At 37.5% G+C, this 20,991-nt stretch overlaps 1 protein-coding gene and 1 long non-coding RNA gene across 3 annotated transcripts in view; one reads left to right on the forward strand and one right to left on the reverse strand.

The window, feature by feature from the left end:
* Nucleotides 1-20,991, forward strand: part of CCDC192 (coiled-coil domain containing 192) — a 205,565-nt gene that overhangs the window by 90,371 nt on the left and 94,203 nt on the right. The window lies entirely within an intron of this gene.
* LOC125934866 (uncharacterized) overlaps nucleotides 1-20,991 on the reverse strand; it is a 266,270-nt gene that overhangs the window by 10,292 nt on the left and 234,987 nt on the right. The window contains exon 3 of the long non-coding RNA XR_007461552.1: nucleotides 731-844. This is a non-coding gene — a long non-coding RNA (uncharacterized LOC125934866). The remainder of the gene's footprint in view (nucleotides 1-730; nucleotides 845-20,991) is intronic.

Genomic DNA, 20,991 nt, shown 5'->3' on the forward strand with positions numbered 1-20,991 from the left:
TGCTGTGTCTAGGGCTTCCAATACTATGTTGAACAAAAATTGGCCCACAGTAATCATGAACTGAATTTTGTTTCTAAAATTTTCTTGCATTTATTTGTTTTTGAAGGAGAGAGAGACTGAACAGGGTAAGGGCAGAGAGAGAGAGAGAGACGGAGAATCTGAAGCAGGGTCCAGGCTCTGAGCTGTCAGCACAGAGCCCCACGTGGGGCCCAAACACAAGAGCTGAAGTCAGATGCCCAAGAGAATGAGCCACCCAGGAGCCCCATGAACTTAATTTTTTAATGACCTTCGAGATAAGTTCCTTTTACTAGAGAACAAGAATAAAGACTGCTTCTCAGGTTTTTTTTTTTACCTTTTACGTCCTGATGACATCTCGGTGACAACTTTAAGGAAGTAATATTTTTAAAGAAATATGATCAGTGTACTTTTGTAAAGATAATTTGAAATCAAATATTAAAATATTTATATTCATTTTTAAGATATGGTGAATCAAGGTAAAATAGAAAGGCTGAACACATCATTATTAGTGAGGTGGATGAACAGAGTCACCTATGCAGTCTCTCCAAGGCCTGTGTTCCAAGATGTTGGCAAGGGTAGAGGCAAGATATGTGTCGGGCTGGGAAGCTCCACAAAGTAAGCCATAAAATTTCCTCAGGTGCAAAGCCTTTTCCATAAAAGTCAATTTTTTCCTTCATTTCTTCTAAGAAAGAAGGTACCAGGTACCACCTACCGATTTGGTCTGTCTAGACGCTGGATTCTGGTAGTAAACTTCAAAGAGTAATTTTTAGTGCTTTCAGTTTTTGAGGCCCAACATAATAGTCACTGTGTCCTTTGGGAATAAATCCTGAAAGAAGAAAATGTTGCCCTGAAGTTCTTTCCACTTCAGATGTTGTTAACACAGCATCTACAAACTCAGTTTCAGTTTAGGAAAATTTTTTCTACTGGTGAATGATTAGCCTCAAATCTTGGAGTTGTCCGACGGTTTAAAACTTTGATTTAGACTGGCATAGTTTACTGTGTTTTAAATGCAGAACCTTTCTGTTCTTAAATATTTAATCAGGGTAAAAGAATTAGGTGTGGTCAGCAGAAGAGAGCCTTGTGCTGGTAATTGTCATTAATGCTGGCAAGTTTCCCTGCACTGGACACAGCTGTGCAAGACACAAGGCCTGTCTTAAAATACTGGACCAACATATAAATGTCAACACAATAAAGGATAAAGGGATTCTTGCCTCCAACTTGATCTTTCTCTCAGATTGTAACTTCTTACTCCTTCGGAGTAATCCCCACTGCTCCAGACAGAAGAACAAGAGGTGTATATACCCTTATAATCAAGTCATTTTAAAATCTCTATCCATTTCTTTTTTTGAGAAATTTAAAGTATCTTTCACCTTCTATACATGAACTTTGGAAAAGGCTTGACTTCTCTTGGGTAATTAGAAACCACTGGGAAAAACACATTACACTGGAGAAGAACAATGAGTCACGGCACTTATTTATTTGCTCTATTATTAAGTAACAGAAATGGCCTAATGAGTCAACGTTTTGATGCATTTGGAGTCAGTGCCATTTAACTTTCCTTCCCTATCATCATACTATCCTTGAGAGTTGTAGGAGGAATTAGATAAAGGTTCACTTAAGGTAACTTTTGGATTTTTAAGCATATTTGAATAATCGCTTATATTAATTAGTAAAACATTCAAACAAAAAGTGAAAATAATAGGTCCATCAGAAAGAGTGTAGTCTCTGTTTACTGATTACTTTTTATCTCTTCATTTCATAAATACTTACTAATCATCTCTTATGTGGAGGCTCTGTGCCCATACAACAATGAACAACATAAAAACTGCCTTGGTCTTCTGGCACTTTCAGACTGGTGGAAGACACAATTAAGACATTTTCAATGCAGTGAAAAACGGTAAGATAGGGTAAATATGCATCTTTGTGACAACACCCGAGAAGAACCCTTAATTGAGGCTGAGGGCAGGTGAGTTTTCCCAGAAGAAATGTCCTAACAATTGAGATCCAAAGTGTACGTAGAAATACAGGTGAGACAGACTATCATGCAGATAGGTATGATGTTCATTTCTTCAAAAAGGACAATGGTCATTTTCTGGAATAGAAAGGTGTCCAGAAATAAGGCCAAAGGCTGGCAAGAACCGTTAGTAGCTACTGAATGGCTTTAGACATAATCAGACCAATATTTTAGAAATGTCAAACTAGGGGCAGTGTAGAATGTGAACTGGAGAATACGGCCCAAAGATGGAAGCTAATGGTCTTCCTCGGACAGGAGCAATGGGGATCAAAAATGGAGGCAACATAGGTTGCACCGTGAGAGACTGGAAATGTACAGAAGGCACACAGGAGAAACTGGTACAAAGTGAGAGCTTGGGCAAGGAACTAGCAGCTGGTAACAGTCACTGGAGGAGGAAGCTGTTGATGAACAGGTTGGGGGCAAGATGATTAACTTGATTTTAAACACACTGCCTTTGATTTTCCTGCGGGACATGTAAAATGCACATGGTTAAGATTGAAGTTGAGAAAGCAGGTCTAAGGTGAAAAATGAGAACAGGCCTGGAAACAGTTTTAAGTGCTAGTAATGAAAATGAGAAATTTAGATCCTCTTTCTATATGTATTTTTAGAATTGTCTTATGGTAATTAACTTTATAAACTTCTGAATCTGCAAAGAAGAAAACAATCTCCCACCTTTGTCCTTCAAATATCTGTGACAGCACTATAATTTCTCATGAGTTTATTTGTTTATTTTTAACATTATTGCTGTAACCAAAGAGAAAAAACAGCAGGGAACAAGAGAGACTGCTATAGGAGAATTAGGTGAAAAACAGCTACCCTGTGAGATGTATTTTAAACATATAAAAAATGAAATATTTCCAATTTCATAAAATATTTGCAATAAAAATTATATGCATGAAAGAAGTACAATATTTTACTGGGTTTTTATTCTTCAGTTTTTTAAAGGTTATTCTACTTCTCAGATTAATAATTTTCAGAATCAGTGCTTTGTATCTTTGTCCATTTCTGTGGTGGCCACTAAACCTACTTAAGGAGGGTAGCAGTAGCCTTTCTGTAACCCTCACAACTGTTTACTAATGATAACTCAGACACAAACGGGGATCTTTGGCAACTGAGAATAACATATTGGTGGCTTGACTAGAATCATGAAAAAATGGACTTTCTTCTCAGGACATTACTCATTTCCTCAAAAAATTTTAAATTTACATTGTGAAGTGGAATGAAAAATAAACCATGAATTTGTATCTCTCATCTAACTTTGATTCACTCCAAATTTATTTCTGAGACTCAAATGGTTTTTAAAGCAGTTTACAATGTCAGATCAGTAACATATTCTATATAGCAAAGAAACAAAAACCAAAAAACTGCTCATATGCAAAAGATACACAGGTGCCTTCTGCATTCTCAAGAAAATAAAGGATTCTTTTAGTGCGCTTGTGTGTTTAGTCTTGTTGAATTTTTTTTTTCCCCAAGAGTTTGGTAGATACATTCTTGTCTTGACCAGGCCACTAATGCCACTAAAGAAAGTGACATCTGGCAAGGGTTTTCATTTATTACTACAGAGACTGAACAAAAGGGGTGATTAGTTTGAGTAATACTTTGCTAAGGCTCCCATTTAAAAAAAATGTCACAGACTGGGTGGCTTAGACAACAGAAGTTTATTTTCCCATGGTTCTGGAGGTTAAAAGTCCAAGATCAAGGTGGCATACAGTTGGTTTCTCCTGAGGTCTCTCTCTTTGTTTTGCATTGGTCACCTTCTCACTGTGTCCTCACATTGTCTTTCTTTTTCACAAATGCATGTTCTTATAAGAACACCAGGCAGACTGGGTTGGGGTCTACCCTAACAGTCTCATTTAGCTCAATTACCTCTTTGAAGATCTCATTTTAAGCTTCAATCCAGTTACATTCTGAGATACTGAGAAGATCAGGACTTCAACATAAGAATTTTGGGAAGATACATTTGAGCCCATAATACCTTGTTTGCCTCCAATTCTCAGGCAGAGGAGTAAGAACACCAACAGGCAAGAAGAAATGAACACTGTTTCCTCCTATGCCTGTAACTTTATAATCCAAAAATTAACCAAAAAGATTCTTTTTAAAACTTTTGTTAATATTTATTATTTATTTTTGAGAGAGAGAGAGAGAGAGAGAGAGACAGAGAGGGAGAGGGAAAGTGGGGGAGGGGTAGAGAGAGAGGGAGACACAGAATTCAGAGCAGGTTCCAGGCTCTGAGCTGTCAGCACAGAGCCCAGTGTAGGACTCCAACTCATGTACCATGAGATCAAGACCTAAGCCAAAGTCAGACACTTAACCAACTAAGCCACTCAGTCTCCCATAAAAACATTCGTCTTTATGGAAAAGTAAAACTTTAAATTTATCTAAATACAGAATGCTAAATGACAGCTTAAGGACATTGTTTGGCAACCTATGGAAATCATAATAGAGTATCTGTTAATGTATGGTTTTCAGCAAACTCACCAAGCAAGCTTGGCAAAGAGGCAAAACCTCCAGGGCTGGTGAGTTGTTTACATTTAGTAATGAGGGATGTCACTTCTAAAATTGTACAAACCGTACCTCATGTTTTTTGTAAAAGCACTAAAAACTTTCTAAATCTCATTGACAGTTTGGAAGGTAAGTCCTAACAGCAAAATAAATATTTTTCACCTAAAACTTCTATTATTTCTTATGTCCCAAAGTTTTTGTATTTCTTGTCCTGTCAAATATTAAGAAATGCTATTTTTTTCAAGTTCACAAGTATTTAGCACTAAATGCAGTTAAATAGGAAATAAGTTTAAAATAAAATCTGTAATTATATAAGAAATCATGCTTTCAAATTAAAAAAATATTGTGCATGCATTTGTGTATGTGTGTGCGTGTATGTCTTCAATCATGGAATGAGCAAATCATGTTGCATGTGAGGCATTTTTACAGTAAGAGCTTTCTCACATACCTTCCTTCTCATCAAAATCAACACTCCTATATTGTGTGCATGTGCATGGTTTTTGGACAGTTACTAGAAAATAATCAGATAATGCCAATAAGGAAAATATTTAGTGAGTATTAATCACTGATTATGACATCATGATTTTTAAGAATCTTGGAAATAAAAAAATAACTACGTAAAAGTACTTCCTAGTGGTAGAATTTCAAATATTATGGCATACTGGAGGAAATTCTATCTTTGGTGTCCTTCCTCTGTCAGTGACACCTGTCAAAGCTTCAAGTTTCCTAGTGCTCCAAAGATTTCCCTTCATTACAAAAGGATATTGAATTAGTAAAGATGGGCATTATCAAATAAGTAGATACTTAGTCCACCTATCTTAGTAGTAACTCTCCTAGCAGATTCTAAGGCAAAGACATAGTCTGTCAACCACAATGACCCAGGGCTTTCAGCATTTGTAGATGACATACTGGATAAGGAAATCTCCCAAGCTGCTGTACAGAAGTTGAAATGTTGGGTAATATTTAACAATCTCCCCACCCCCGCAAAAGGGTTTAAATACATAGTCTAGATTGAAACCAAAAGAGGGAAATTCTCAGATACCAGACATGCTGAGTGCCTCAAAATAAGAATGCTAAGTTGGAGTCAATGCCAAGAGGCTTGAGGGAAATGAGGAATAAGTTATCGATTAATGGCTAAGGACTTGGATTACATGGGGAAGGGACACTAGACCGCGGAATCCTGGGAGCAGGGACCTGTAACTAAGCTTCCTGCATAAAGCTAGAAGTCAAGTAATACTGTTTCATAAATGAAATGGAAACAAGGAATTCCTGGAATAACTAGAAGGAAGTTTGCTATTTACCCACTGCTGTGTGTTGAAATATAACCAACCACAAGAAATTGAAAACCTAAGCCTAACAGAGTTCAAGGATAGAGGTCTGAATTCATGTGATACAGAAGGTACTAAATCTTCAAACTGAGAAATTAACATAAAAAATTTACCAGAGATCAGCGCAAATAGGACTGCCCTGGGCTGAACCCCATGGAAGAAGAGTTTATAACTGAAAAAAATGACCACCTCCCTGAATAAATTAACCATATAAGAATGAGTTGACAAACAAATGAAAGATTTATATAATACATCGGTAATGGAGAAAATGAAACAATTTTAAAGGGACTTCCAAGTATTTACAATGTTCAGAAAGAAAGAAAGCTGTATGACAAAAACAGGGTGGTATAAAAAAGAAGAGGAAGACTTGAAACATAACAGAAAATCTAGAAATAAAAACAGTTATTATAATTTCTAAAGTTCGAAAGGGCAAATTTAATAGTAGAGTAATATAATTAGATTAAGTGAATTAGAAAGAAATCCAGGAGAATCATGCAAAATCCTTCACAGAGGAATAAGTAAATGAAAAAATATAAAAGAGAATTTAAGATATAAGGCAAAAAGAATGAAAGAGCTCACAGCATTTAAAGAGAGTAGAGAAGCAATATTCAAAGTATTAATGCATGGGAATATCTTAGCATATAAGAAATGTGTACATCTCCAAATTAAAAGATTTCGTCAAGTTTTTGGCCAGGAAAAATGAAAGTCCCCATTGTAGTGGCATGGCAAAAGATAATAATGTGATCTTTTAACATATCAATGTCAAAAAGAGAAAATCTCAAAAGCCACCAGAAAGAAAAGATATATTGCCTGCAAAGAAACAAACTGATAGCAGACTATTCATCAACGACTATTGTAAGAAAACAATGGGAAAAAATCCTTAAAGGGCCAAGAGAAAATAATTGTCATCTCCAAATTCCAGACACAACTAAATTAGCACTCAAGTGAAAGTGAAATAAACAAGATAAATGGAATCAGAAAGATTATGTAATTTTCCCATGGAAAGAACTTCTCAAGTTCCACATCAAGAAGAAAACTAAATCAAGAAAGCAGTAGCTGAATGAAAACATGAATGGTGAGCAAAGAAACAGATTTTGGCATATACAATTTAGTACTGACTGTTGAAAAATGTTTTTTTTAATGCTTTTTTATTTATTTTCAAAGAGAGAGAGGGAGTGGGGAAGGGGCAGAGAGAAAGGAAGAGAGAGAATTCCAAGTAGGCTCCAAACTTAGTGCAGATCCCAACATGGGGCTTGATCTCATGACCCTGAGATCATGACCTGAGCTGAAATCAAGAGTCAGATGCTTAACCCACTGAGCCACCCAGACACCTCTAAAAATGTTTTTCAATAGACTGATTTAGAGAGCTTTAACAGCGAGCTAGTACTCCTTTTTATACCACCCCCCCCCCCCCCCACAGAATGGCTAAAATTAAAGAGATCAACATCAAGTATTGACGAAAAATAAATAGTAACTAAGACTCTTAAACACTCCTGTAGGCAAGTAAATTAAAACCATCATTTTGAAAACTGAACTTAAACATTCCTTGTGACCCAGCAAATCCATTGTGCTAGAATATGTCAAGAGAAGGAATTTTAACCAGAAGGAATGTCCTAGAATGTTCACAGAAGCTCTATTTATAATATCTCTACTGGAACTTCACAAAAACACATAACAGGATAATGGATAAATAATTCCTATATCCATATGATGGAATATTAAACAGTAGTAAGAATGAACAAAAATATAGCCAGCATGCAACAATACCCAAGAGCCTCACAAATATAATGCTGAGCAAAAGAAGTCAGACACAAAAACATACATCCTGTGTGATTACATTTAGTCAAATGTAAAATCAGGCAAAATCAACTTCTGATATTAGTTCAGACAGTAGTTCTACTTGAAAGAAGAGATATCTGAAAGAGGGTATGAGGGGGGCTTCTAGAATAATGGAGATATTCTACAACTCAGGCTGGAGTCCAATGAGTTGCACAGTTGCACTCAGTTTGTGAAACCACTAGGCAACATACTAATAAAATACATACTTTTCTTCCACACAGTTTTCCGCAATTAAAAAAAAAAAATAAAAGGATAGGAGCTCTTACAGATTACTAACTTATTGCAAATGGGGAAAAAAGACATTTACAATAATGCTATATCTGGAAAACACCACTTTGGCCAAGTACGTGATCCAGCCTGGCAATATGAGTAATTGGACTATATGTTATTATATGCCTCCTGATAGAAAATCCAAACTTTATGTATATAGTCTTCCAGTCCAAAATGCTTAATCTAATCATGAGGAAAAATAAATGAGTCCTGACTGTCTGACATTATACAAGCCAATTATCTCAAACTCTTGAAAAATGTCAACATTATGAAAGAAAATAAAACAGGGACTGCTCCAGATTAAAGGAAACTAAAGAAATATGACAGGGCACCTGGGTGGCTCAGTTGGTTAAGCATCAGACACCTGATTTTGGCTCATGTCATGATCTTATGGTTGTTGAGATCAAGCCCTGCATCATGCTCTGCACTGATGGCATGGAGCCTGCTTGGGATTCTCTCTCTCTCTCTCTCTCTCTCTCTCTCTTCCCCCCACCTCTTTCTCTCCCTCTCTCTTTCTCTCTCCCTCTCTTGCTGCCCCTCCCACATGCTCACAAGTGCTCTCTCTCAAAATAAACATTAAAAACAAGGAAATATGACAACAAAATCCAGGGTATGATCCTTGAAATGATGCTGGGTTTAGAAAAGAAAATGTTATAATGGCTATTTCCAGAGCCATGGGAGAAATTAGAATATGGACTGGATAGTGGATGATATTCCTACATCGCTATGAATTTCCTGGATGTGAGGGCAGCTTTGTGATCATACAGAAGAAGGTTGTTTTCTGAGGAGATGCTTGCTGAAGTTTGTGTGAGGAGTATTCCATGATGTGAGCAACATACTTGAGAGAGTCTAGGTGGCAAAATGCTAACTTCTGAATCTACGTGAAGAGTATATGGTGGTTATGGTACTTTTCTTTGAACTTTTCTGCAGGTTTGACATCAGTCAAAATAAAATGTTGGGGACGTAGTGAACCAAGATGTACTATCATTTTATACAATCTGAACACGAAAGGTTGTAGGCGCTGGGGTGAGATTTGGGTTCGAGAATCCTAATGTGCTCATAACATTTGGAATGTGACATAAAGAAAGCAATAGACTTTGTTAGCTTAGGTAAATGTGTTTTAAAAAATAAGAGTTAAAAGGAAAATAGAGGAACTGCTGAACTAGTAATAAGACAAAAAAAGTGAGAGATGAGAGAGAATCTCATGAGAGAATTCTGAGAGGAAAAAAAAGAGGGAGAAAAAAGAAGTAAATAAACTCAACCAATCCAACATAAGGCCTGAAATGACAACAGGAAAAAAGAGAAGCAAAGACTTGAAGGGACAACAGGAAAAAAGAGAAGCAAAGATAAAGTAGTAGAAAATATCAAATAAGATGAGAGAAACAAGTCCAAATATAAATCACAATAAATGGCAAACATATTAACGTCACTACTAAATGTCAGAGATGAACAGACTGGATTAAAAATATAAAACCCAGCTCTGTACAGCTCACCTGATACACACTTAAAGCAAAATAGCATTGAATAAGTAAATATAAAGATATATATAAAGAAATACTAGGCAAAGATAAAACCACAAACCATAACTGGATAATAGTAATAATGAGAAGAAACAAAGTGGAACTTAAGGCAGAAAGTTTTGATACTGAAAGAAAAAGACAGTGCATAACGATAAACCATCTTCCAAGAAGATCTTAACACCCAATGAACACGAACAGTCTTTCACTGTGACCGAGAGAGAGAGAGAGAGAGAGAGAGAGAGAGAGAGAATATGAATGTGTATACTGATAGAATTACAAAGAAAAAGAGATAAATTCACTATTACAGCTGGGTATTTCAATACACTTCTTTCAGAAACAACGGGTAAATCAGAAAAAAATATTAGAAAGAGTACAAAACATTTCAAAAATATGACTGACACTTTTTCTTTCTTTTTCTTTTTTAATGTTTATTTTTATTCTCGAGAGACAGAGAAAGACAGAGCCCAAGCAGGGGATGGGTAGAGAGAGAGGGAGACACAGAATCTGAAGCAGGCTCCAGGCTCTGAGCTGTCAGCATAGAGCCTGATGGGCTAAAACCCACCAACCACGAGATCCTGACCTGAGCCGAAGTCGGATGCTTAACCAACTGAGCCACCCAGGCGCCCCGACACACTTTTTCTAATATGTAGAACTCTGCATCTATAAATTAGCAAAAGTATATTATTTCAAACATGCACAAAACATTTTGAAAAAGTGGCTAATATTCCAATGATTCAATTATCATGTAGGCTATGATATCACTGAAATGGAATTAAATTCAAATATATTAATAAAAAAAGTTAAAAACACATTTGAAAACTAACCATACACACACATGCACATTGACATCACACACTCACTTCCTTCTCATCAACATAGGAGATTAAAATAAATCACAGAAGACACAAAATACTTAGAAAATTGTTAATGTAAGAACAGTATACTTAACAACCCATGAGTATAACTTAAAGTGATATTTAGAAGGAAAATCATAACTTTAACTCCATTTATTTCTTAAAAACTAAAAATAATATCAGTTAACTTTTAATATTAAAATGCTAGGTAAAGAATAAAATTGTAAATTCCAGTAAAGAGAAGGAATCAAATAAAAAATAGAAAAAAATATGAACTCCTACATGTCAATTTTTTCTTAAAGAAAAAGACAACAAAATCAGCAAAGGTATGAAAAAAATTACAAGTAAAACTGAATGGCCAATAAATATATGAAAATATCATTAATCTCACTAGTAATTAGGAAAATAAAAATTAATACAATAAGATACAATTTCATACTCATGTGATTGGATAAAATAGAAAAAGTATCAGATATTGGAGACGTTGTGACAAACCCAACATCTCACAAAATGCTGGCAAGAGTTTACATTGGTGTATTCATGCTAGAAGCATCAGGCAATACCTAATACAGATGAAAATGCCTATGTCCAAATCCCTCCCATTACACTTCCAGGTTTATTTCTTTAAAAAAATTTTTTTTAATTTATTTATTTTGAGGTGGGGAGGGGCAGAGAGAGAGAGTGAGAAGAGGGCAGAGAGAGAAGGAGAGAGAGAATCCCAAGTAGACTCCATGCCTAGTGCAGAGCCCTATGGGGGCTCTATCTCATGCCTGACTGTAAGATCATGACCTGAATAGGTATCAAGAGTCAGATGCGTAACTGAGCCACCCAAGTGGCTCCTCCAGGTATATCTTTTTTTTAATTTTTTAATTTTTATTTATTTTTGATAGAGACAGGGCACAAGTTGGGGAGGGGCAGAGAGAGAAGGAAACACAGAATCCGAAGCAGGCTCCAGGCTCCCAGCTGTCAGCACAGAGTCGAATGTGGGGCTCAAACTCACAAACCATCAGATCATGACCTGAGCCGAACTCGGAGGCTTAACTGACTGAGCCACCCAGGCGCCCCCTCCGGATATATTTCTTAAAGAATCTCTTGCACCAGGAAAATCACTGAAGATATAGGAGATTCACAAAGATAGAGCTATACATATGCTTTTACAGATAGTATCACAGCATTAATGTGGAATTTAAAAAACCACATAAAACAGTGGCATAAAAATGCTTACAGTAAGAGTACATGTAAAAGAATAAAATAACACAATAAAAAAATTTTAATCTGAAAGAATCACTAAGATATTCCAAGTAGTAGCTGCATCTGGGGAAAACAGGAATTTGGAACATATAACTAGGGGGTTGGAACATGGTAGCTTTCAAACTTGTTGGTAATATTCATAAATGATACATCCATCTTGATGGTAATTTATATTGCCTCTGAAGCAAATCACAAAAAACCAAGCTACATATTTATGTCTTGTTCATATCTAGCTGAACACCAAACTAAACCAAGCCAAGCCAGGGTTCTTCAGAGTCTAGGCATCTTTGAATTATCTTGGAGACCACATGTGTTATCTCAAATGTGCCAGCATGTGCTGTCCAAACCCCAAGCCACTGTGGGCCCTCTTAGGGCTTGAACCTTCTGACTGCTGAAATGGAGGCCAAATAGCTACCCTTTTCAAGCGATGATTCTCAATCAGACAAAGAAAGGGGTTATTCTGCAGGCAGATAGAATTTGAGGGAAAAATTTAATTATGGCCTCATTAAAAGGCTTGCCCTTTTCTTTTTATTTATTTTTTTATTTTTATTTTTTTAATGAAATTTATTGTCAAATTGGTTTCCATACAACACCCAGTGCTCATCCCAAAAGGTGCCCTCCTCAATACCCATCACCCACCCTGCCCTCCCTCCCACACCCCATCTACCCTCAGTTTGTTCTCAGTTTTTAAGAGTCTCTGATGGTTTGGCTCCCTCCCTCTCTAACCTTTTTTGTTTCTTCCCCTCCCCCATGGGCTTCTGTTAAGTTTCTCAGGATCCACATAAGAGTGAAACATATGGTACCTGTCTTTCTCTGTAAGCTTTGCCCTTTTCTTAAGAGATAATCTTATTCTTCGGTTGTTCCTTCTCCACCCCCACCCCCTGTACTTCTTAGTGAGAAAATATGGCTTGGAGCAAAATTCAAGTGTCAACATTCTCATCTGCCCCTTCTTTCTCGTTGCACATTCCTGCCTTGTTCTCTTTCACTGATAAATTGGTAGTAGATGATTCAGCTAATTAATTCTCCCATAGCACCTAACTTATCCCTGTACTCTAGTACTTTTATTATTTGGATTATTTCATTAAAATTGTATTTTGTTAAAGTGGTCATCCCTTTCAAAATGATTTAAGCTTCTAATTCACTGTCCTAGAATCCAATATTATGCACATTAGGTGTTCAATAAATACATAATGATTTGAGATTCTTTGATTTATTTCTTCTGGTCTCTGTTTAGACTACATTATAAATACAGAATAGCAAGCTGTTGGAGGGCAGGGATATTATCTTCTTTGTACTCTGCTCCCACATTTTACTATTCCTTATCTACATAGAGCAATTGCTTCATATTGCTTGAATGTTGCTTAGGCAGAAGAGCATTTTTATTTTTTTTCTCCATCAAAGCAAAGCTCTCTATCTACGGGCCTTCAGAGAGTTCTGGTGCTTAAAACCAGTACGTTTTTTTGCAGATGATCTATTGTTTGTACTCCTAAAATTAATAAACCTGTTTTAAAAAGCTGATATTTTAGCCATGTAAGATCAAATCACTATACTTAGCTATATAATAGTGTTAGAATAAAACTGTGTAAAAACAAATTGAATTCTTTGTCAGGAAATTTCTTAATTTCCAACCAAGATAGAGACCTTGAAAGTGTCTTCTGTGGCTCAATCAGTTAAGCATCTAGCTCTTGATTTCTGCTCAGGTCATGATCTCACAGTTTGTGAGATTGAGCCCCATGTGGGCTTTTCACTGTTCGCACAGAACCTGCTTGGGATCCTCTCTCTCTCTCTCTCTCTCTCTCTCTCTCTGTCTGTCTCTCTCACTCTCTGCCCTCCCCTGCTCATGCACAAGTGCTTTCTCTCTTTCTCTCTCTCAAAACAAATAAACATTTTTTTAGATAGAAAGTGTCTCTTCTGTCACAAACCAAAAAACTTACACGTATTTTAATATGCAGTCAAAATTAAGAGAAAATTAATTAGAAACCAAGAAATGGAAATCACTGTGACAAAAAAATGAAACTTTAATGTCAGCGAACTATTACACTGCTCAAACTTTATAAACCATACAAACATGTTCCCTTTTGTAACCAGAGCATCTTTGCAGTCAAGGATTTCAAATTGAAATACAATACAAAATCATTAGCACAAGAATTTTTTAAAGGGATCAACTGTTTTGTGCAAACTCCCTCTCCTGGGTAGAGTCAAACAATCCCAACCCTGAGGGTCAGCAGCTAATTGCTGGAGTCTCCAGTGCAAGTACAACAGCTGTGAGTGTCTTGAACCCATAAAAACATCATCATCTAATGAGTGAAGAAAATGTGATTGCATAATAATAAAATGCAGGTAAATGTGTTGTTCAGCATCCCAGTAGCCTAAAGGAGCCCAAGTACAATTTTCTTTCACAAAGCAGAGAAAAGCAGATTTTAAATTACTGGCGAACTTGCTATAAAAAATTTAAAACTACATAGTTACAAAACATTTTCTCTCTTCAGCCAGTCTACCAGCTGTCTCCATAAGCATCTGCAACTTGAAAGGAGAGATTATAAATAGTGATCATGCCTTTAAATCCTCTTTAAGCTAACAGACATAATAAAACAAACAAATAAAAAAAATCATACATACACACAAAACCTTACTTCTTTTTATTTGGTCCTATGATCCCTATTAGGTATACATACACCCCCAAATCATTCCACAGGAAATTCAGAGGGATTTCCAAATAGGTGGTACAGTTACTTAAATTAAAATATTAAAGAGAAAATTCAGATAACACCTTGGATTATGGTGCTTCTGAACAAATCTTTCTCCCCTTATTAGAATGTAAATACCTTGCGCATAGGGATTACACTTTTGTTTGTGTTTAAGAGTCACCTTGGAAAATGGCATCCACGTCGCAAAACAAATTCATTATTTGATACTGAAGAAGAAGAATTGGGCTAGAATCCCTACTGAGGCTTCTGAAATGTGAACTCTAGAAAGCATTTTGTACACAAATTCATGTTATCTGTCACCCCGACTTAGGTAAGCAACTCCATTCACTCTTCTGGTTCATCTCTCTGATACCTAACACACTCTCAAACTTGGCCTCACATGACAGCCTCTGGGAAAGAAGTATCTGTACTTGTTAGTCCATAGGCCACCTAGCACAGGGTCACACACAGAGGTGACATGTAACAAACGTTGACGAGAAAAGAATAGAGATAATGCAGTGCTTTCCTTTCATTTAGAGGAATTTAGGGCTAGTTAACTGCGTACAGATCATTCAGTTGAAAAATAAAAGTTGTTACTGGAGACTTTCAATTGGGGATACTGAGAAAATACCGAAGTCTTCAAGAGACATTAATTTTCAAGATACACTGTAATCACGGGAGTAAACGTGAATGTACCCAGGAAAAAAAAGCCACAATTGAAGTGGTTATTTTCTGAAGGTGGGACTATGTACAAAATGTCTTTCTGGGGATTAGTGGATGTGCTGTTAGGAAGGCTCAGTCCTCCCATGGGCCTTTTAACACCTCTCTTTGTTCATTTCACTATGACCTTTCTCAAGACCAAGCTTGGCTATGATGATTTATTGCTGGTTTTCCTTCTCTCTTGTCAGTACTGAGAAGAGGGAAAAAGGAAATGAGGCTAAGAAAATGAAGAACCCTAAAAATATTTACAGCAGACTGCCTAGTCACTAGTTCCCATATCCAGTTTCTAGAACCCAACGCTGTAAAAGCAGTGTCATTTGTAGCCTCCACCTCAGGGATACGACCAGAACTTGGATGGAGCAAAGACCCTTTTGCTATGGTAACTCAACCTCAAACACACTGACCACCTGGGCATTTTCTAGTACTGATGAAGTCCCCTCCCAAAGAGGCCAAACAATGCCAAGCAGTAGCTCTATAAGAAGCCACCGGTGTTCTCTTTAGGGAAATGTTTCCCACTGAGCTCTGGTGTTTTCAGATACTTCAGGCTCCCGTCTCTTCTTCTATATAGAAGGCGGATATCCTTCCTTAATTCTACTGATAAGCTAAGGATAACATGATAACTTAACAGGAAGTGTCAACAGTTCTTGAAACCCTGGGGCAATAATAAGGCTGCCCACCACATGTATTACAGTGCAACTTGGCAACAATATAAGTGTTCAATTATAGTACAACCGTACAATAGTAAGATAGATGGCCAAAGTCATGTGCTCATTGGACATGTAATAACATGCTCACCATGTAATGCTCACCATATAATGCTAAATGAAAAGAGAGGGACACAAAATTGCATCGCTGGTATGTTACCAATGCTATATATATTAAAAAAAAAAAAAGCCAGAGAGATATACACCAGAGTTGGCAACAACACTATCTTAGTAGGATTCAAGGCGATTTGTAGTTCTTCCTTAAATTTCTGCTTTTTAAATGTTTACAATGAATGTATGCTCACTTTTAAATCACAAAATGAAAATAATCACTGGTTTATAACATTATACATTTGAATCTGATTATGAAAAGGAAATTAGAGAGAAAAGAAAAAAAAAAACAAAAACAAAGGATCACTGCCCTAGTTACAGAGAAGTGGTCAAGAGATTGGGCTCTGCAGTAACACCCTACAGCTTCATTACCTTAGATTAACTTCCCTGAATTTGTGTTTCCTTGTCAGTTGAATGAGGATACTATATTTCATCAAATTTAAGAATCCATGGATTCTGAGACACATACACCACCATTTTATGTGCCAATATTAGGTTTTAAAATGCTGCCAATACTCCATTTTTAAGCCATACTCCTATTTAGGAAATTTCAAATAGTTGGGCGAGCATCCAACTCTTGATTTCAGCTCAGGTCATGATCCCACGATTGTGGAATCAAGCCCCATGTCAGGCTGAGCGTGGACAGCCTGTCTGCCTGACTGTCTCTCCCTCCCTCTGCCCCTCTCCTCCACTTGTGCTCTCTCTCTCTCTAAAAAAAGAAGGAAAGAAAAGAAAAGAGTGTGAAACAAATGTGTCAAAGCACCGATGAAAGTAGTATTTGTACCTACTCCCTACACCTTTGTTAGGATTGAATACCATCTACATAAAGTTCTTTTAAAAAGTCAATGACACTTAATAAATGCTTAACAAATGTAAGCCATTATGGCAGACTCACTTAAGATAGCCAAGACAGACCCTGAGAGGGAAGGCAGAGATTTTAGTTTGAGAGGTCTGAGGATGGCAAGTACACTGACATGGAGAAAAGGGTGCAGGTAGCTGAATACTAGGGGAGAATGACCCTAGTCATGAAGACCGGAAGCCAGGTGCCTTACTGTTGCTTAACTAGGTGTGAAAGCCACCAGTAGAAAATAGAGCCATTGTTTTAGAAAGCAATATTACATAGGGTCCTAAAACTTGAATCTCTCAAATAACTGTGTAAGAAGTTGAGGTTTGAAGAGAGAAAAGGGGGACGAGGAAGAGGCAGAAAATTTGAGGTTGATTGGCTTTAAGTACTGCAGTCATCAAATTGTTTTATTCATCCCTAATATTTATTAAGTCACCACAGGACACAGAGAGCCTTGCAGTTGCATGGGTATAGTGGACAGAAAGCCACAAGAAAAAAGTATGTTCATGGTCTCTATTCCTAGAGACCTTCCAAACAAATGAACAAAATTAAACTATGCATGTAGGAATACTTGGAATTTACATGCCTAGCTGTGTATATTACAGTAGTACTGAATAAAGACAAATGCAAAAACGGAGATAGGTTGAAAATAAGTTTTTATTAAATTGTCACACATTTCTGGAGCAACAAAGCTCTAGGAAATTAATGCTTTTCTTCAATTATTTCTTAAAAGAACCTATAGTGACTTAACGTAAAGAGCATTCATAATGATCTTGGCCTAAGAGCAAGAGTAACAAAAGAGCATTATTAAACACATTAAACACCGATATGTTTCATCATTTTGGTCACTTGAAGGATAAACCTATTTGTTTTTATTTACTCACATATAAAGTACTTAGCAAATATTTACCATGCAAACGCTTAAGTTACATGAGTGCAAAAGTGCAGGCAAAAGCTACTGCCAGGAAAGAAAGAATGTTGACCAAGTGGGAGAAATCTGGCAGAATGAGTCAACCAGAACCCTGACCACTGAACCTTTTCAGGTTTTGTATAGAAAGAAGGCCTGGCCTGGAAACGGTCCAGAAAAATGAAATACTCTGTGGTGCCAGGAATCATATCGAGGTCAAACAAAGGGAAAAACGAACTGCTGATAGAAAGATATTCCTTCAGTTTTTATGTGCATTTAGCAGCCATGTGAATTTTAGAGTGCAGAACAGCAGCTATAGTGGGATCCATAACAAACTTCAAGCTTGGGGTGAATTTTGAGGCTCAAGAGATCCAAACACATCATTTTGGTATATATTACCATTTGGGAAGAGCTAAGCCCTTACATCTATCCTCCAAGTTCCCAAAGAGCATGATTTCTTCTTTTCAGAAGGAGAAAGATTCATTGAAGTACATCAGATGGGGTCAATGGGAATGACTAGCATTCAACACTTTGTATGGGTATTGATCCCAAAAGGGTAATGTTTAAATCAAGTATTTGTGCTTGGCTTTTTTTTTTTTCCTTTTTTCCTTTTTTTCTCTTTTCAGAACAATCTTGAGGGTCTTCATAAAATGAGAGATTTTTGCAAATCTGAGAGTGAAAGGGGCTTCACCCATCTTCTAGTCTTACATTGTTGAGGTCATGGAGGTGGGAGGCCACTGTGGGTCATGCTGAGCTCCTTCTTAAGGTATATTCTCACCCTCCTCCCTCGACTGCACTGTCTGACAACAAAAAGAGTTGTCCAACCTGTATGTGGGTGACTCCCACTCTCAATTAGCAATACAAGCCTTGTAGTGGGTCACTGCCCCCACTGGGTGATCAGTAAGCATGACTTTGTGTGGGCAGTTTTAACCTTTGGACCAGAGGATGCAAACTCATTATTTCTACAGTGCCTAGGCCGGTTGTACAAATGAGCTCAGTGAAGTCATGGTTAAAAATTCAATCGGGCAAGGGCAATGACAAACGTTAACTAACACGTGGCCTCAATGGAGAAGATGAAGAGGCTGAAGGAGGCTGTGGTGGCTGGGAGAGGGCAGGCTCCATTTTAAAGGGGCAGCCACCCCTTGGCTCTTCCTGGTTGCTGCCTGAGGAGTGTGCACCTGTTGTGGGCTCCTCTGAATTCTCAACTGATGCCAGCTTCCAGGGCATGCAACCTGTGCGGTCACCCCAGGCCTGCTCTTAGAAGGGCCCACACCTTGCTTTCACACTCTGTTTGTCCCGGTCATGAAGTTCGTAATAATTTTTGAATAAGAGTGTGTTCTTATTCTTTTGAATAAGAATTTTCCTTTTGCTCTGGATTTCCAAAATGATGTAGCATGTCCTGTTTCCAAGAAAATCAGTGTGTGCATCTATAGTTTTCTGTAATACATTCCAGTATTTAAACACTGGCAACTGAAATTTCAAAATGTAGTGAATGGTACACATTTGCAAACTAACTGCTCCTAGGAGTGGGCAACAGACTTTAATCCTGTAGATCCTCACCTCAGGGATTATCCTAGACTTTTAGCACTTGCAGCTGTGAGATCTTTGATGCAACCTGGTCAATCCCCTTATCCTCCGGATGATGGAACAGTCACAAGGACTGAAAATAGAAACAAAGGCTGTCATATAGAACACCCACTCTACTAGGTCTGTTGGGAACTTTTCCTGGACATACTTCCCATACTCAAGGAATGTGAGTTTTCTGGCATCTGTAAGAGTGTATACTTTCTGCTTTGGAACTTCAGTTTCTTGGATGGTGGATCTGCCAAGAAAGTTTGTTTCATCTTTGGGTGACTTATACTTTTTCCTAAGTGATTTTAAGCCACCACCAATTTTATTATGATTTACATACTCATTTTTCCAAGTAATACCTCTTGACTTAGCCAAGTCAAGTCCAAGTCCTAGTCTGTATACTTCTAGGACCCAGTCTACTGCAGGATGAACACCACCAGATCCTACCCAAAGGCTGCAGACTTTTATGTGGGAAATTTCTTGTTTTCCTCTTTTTTTTTCACGCCACCAGTTTTGGTAACACTCTATGTGATGTAAGAGGCAGGGAAAATAGCATGCGAAAATGTATAATCATTTTCCACCATGACGTTTAATCTCCGTTATCATCAGTACATTAGAAAAGAATGCATTCCTAGGTTGCCAGACAGTAAAGAGACTGACTATTTTTAGGAATTTTCATTGTGTGTGGATCTAGACTTATTTTTTAAGAATGTGAAATAAACAACGTCCTCTCAAGAGTTCCCCAGTTTCTATTTCTTTGCTTTCATGCCCCCATTTCTAGATCTTTCTCCCTGTCCTGTTCTGTGTTGTTCTATGGCCTACAAGAACTCTGGTGGACTATTAGTAATTGCATATGTACTTGGACAGATCCTGAAACAGGCAATGATTACATTTCTAATAGTGAAATTTTATATCTGAAGCCACTAGCATAACCAGGTCATCCCTGTATACCTCAAAGTCTTATTTTCAAAACAGATTAAACAACTTAATGGAGTAGTAGAAATTTAAAAGTTGTGGTGGATAAGAAAGGTGTTTTTAGGAACAGGTGTCACAGACTACCAAGCAAACTCTCAAAAACAACTAACCTGTGCTTTAAATATAATGGAGGCCTAGTCCCAGCCAGATTAAGGGTTTGATTTAATTTAAAGCAGGTGTTGTTTTTGTTTTTTGGTGGTGGGGGGGGTTGTTTTGTTTTGTTTTATTTTTTGGTATGTTCACCCTACCCTGTAAGGGTGTCTGTTCTTCCCCAGGTCATTCTAAGTAAGCCAGTGGATTTTTTATGCACAGTGCTAGACTGGATTTCCTTCTTACAGAGACAAAGGTTGGGGAGGAAAGGCTGTGTGGCAGACAAGTGAGATGTTTGGGAACACAGCAGGATGTGGATGGCGTGGCTACTCTTTGTGCATTCATGGTGGCAGACTGCCGGGCCACCAGGCCAACAGTGCCCTATGTTTGCTCCTTTGTTGTTTCGTGCCATGCAGTGCCAGCAATATTCTGCCAGCTGATACCGTCAGCAGGTGCCCCTAAAATACCAAGTAGGCCTGGGAAGGCAGGAGGAAGTAATGTTTGTGGTCACATAGGGCCTCGTGCCATCATTTCACAGGGCATTGGCTTTTGTTGTTTGTTTATTATTTTTAAACCAAAGGGTGCCACCCTATTCTTTGTGGTTCTTTGAAGACAGCAAGATTCCACTGCCTTTCTCTGTTCTTAAGGGTTATGTGTAGAAGGTAAATAACCCCAAGATACTAAGAGGGAGCTGGACTGACTTGAAAAGACCACTTTTGGAATAAAACAAGTGAATGACAACATCCAAGCAAAGCAGAAAAGAAGTTTTCACTTTAAGGAATAGC

This window comes from Panthera uncia, assembly GCF_023721935.1.
Source record: "Panthera uncia isolate 11264 chromosome A1 unlocalized genomic scaffold, Puncia_PCG_1.0 HiC_scaffold_17, whole genome shotgun sequence".
NCBI lineage: Eukaryota > Metazoa > Chordata > Mammalia > Carnivora > Felidae > Panthera > Panthera uncia.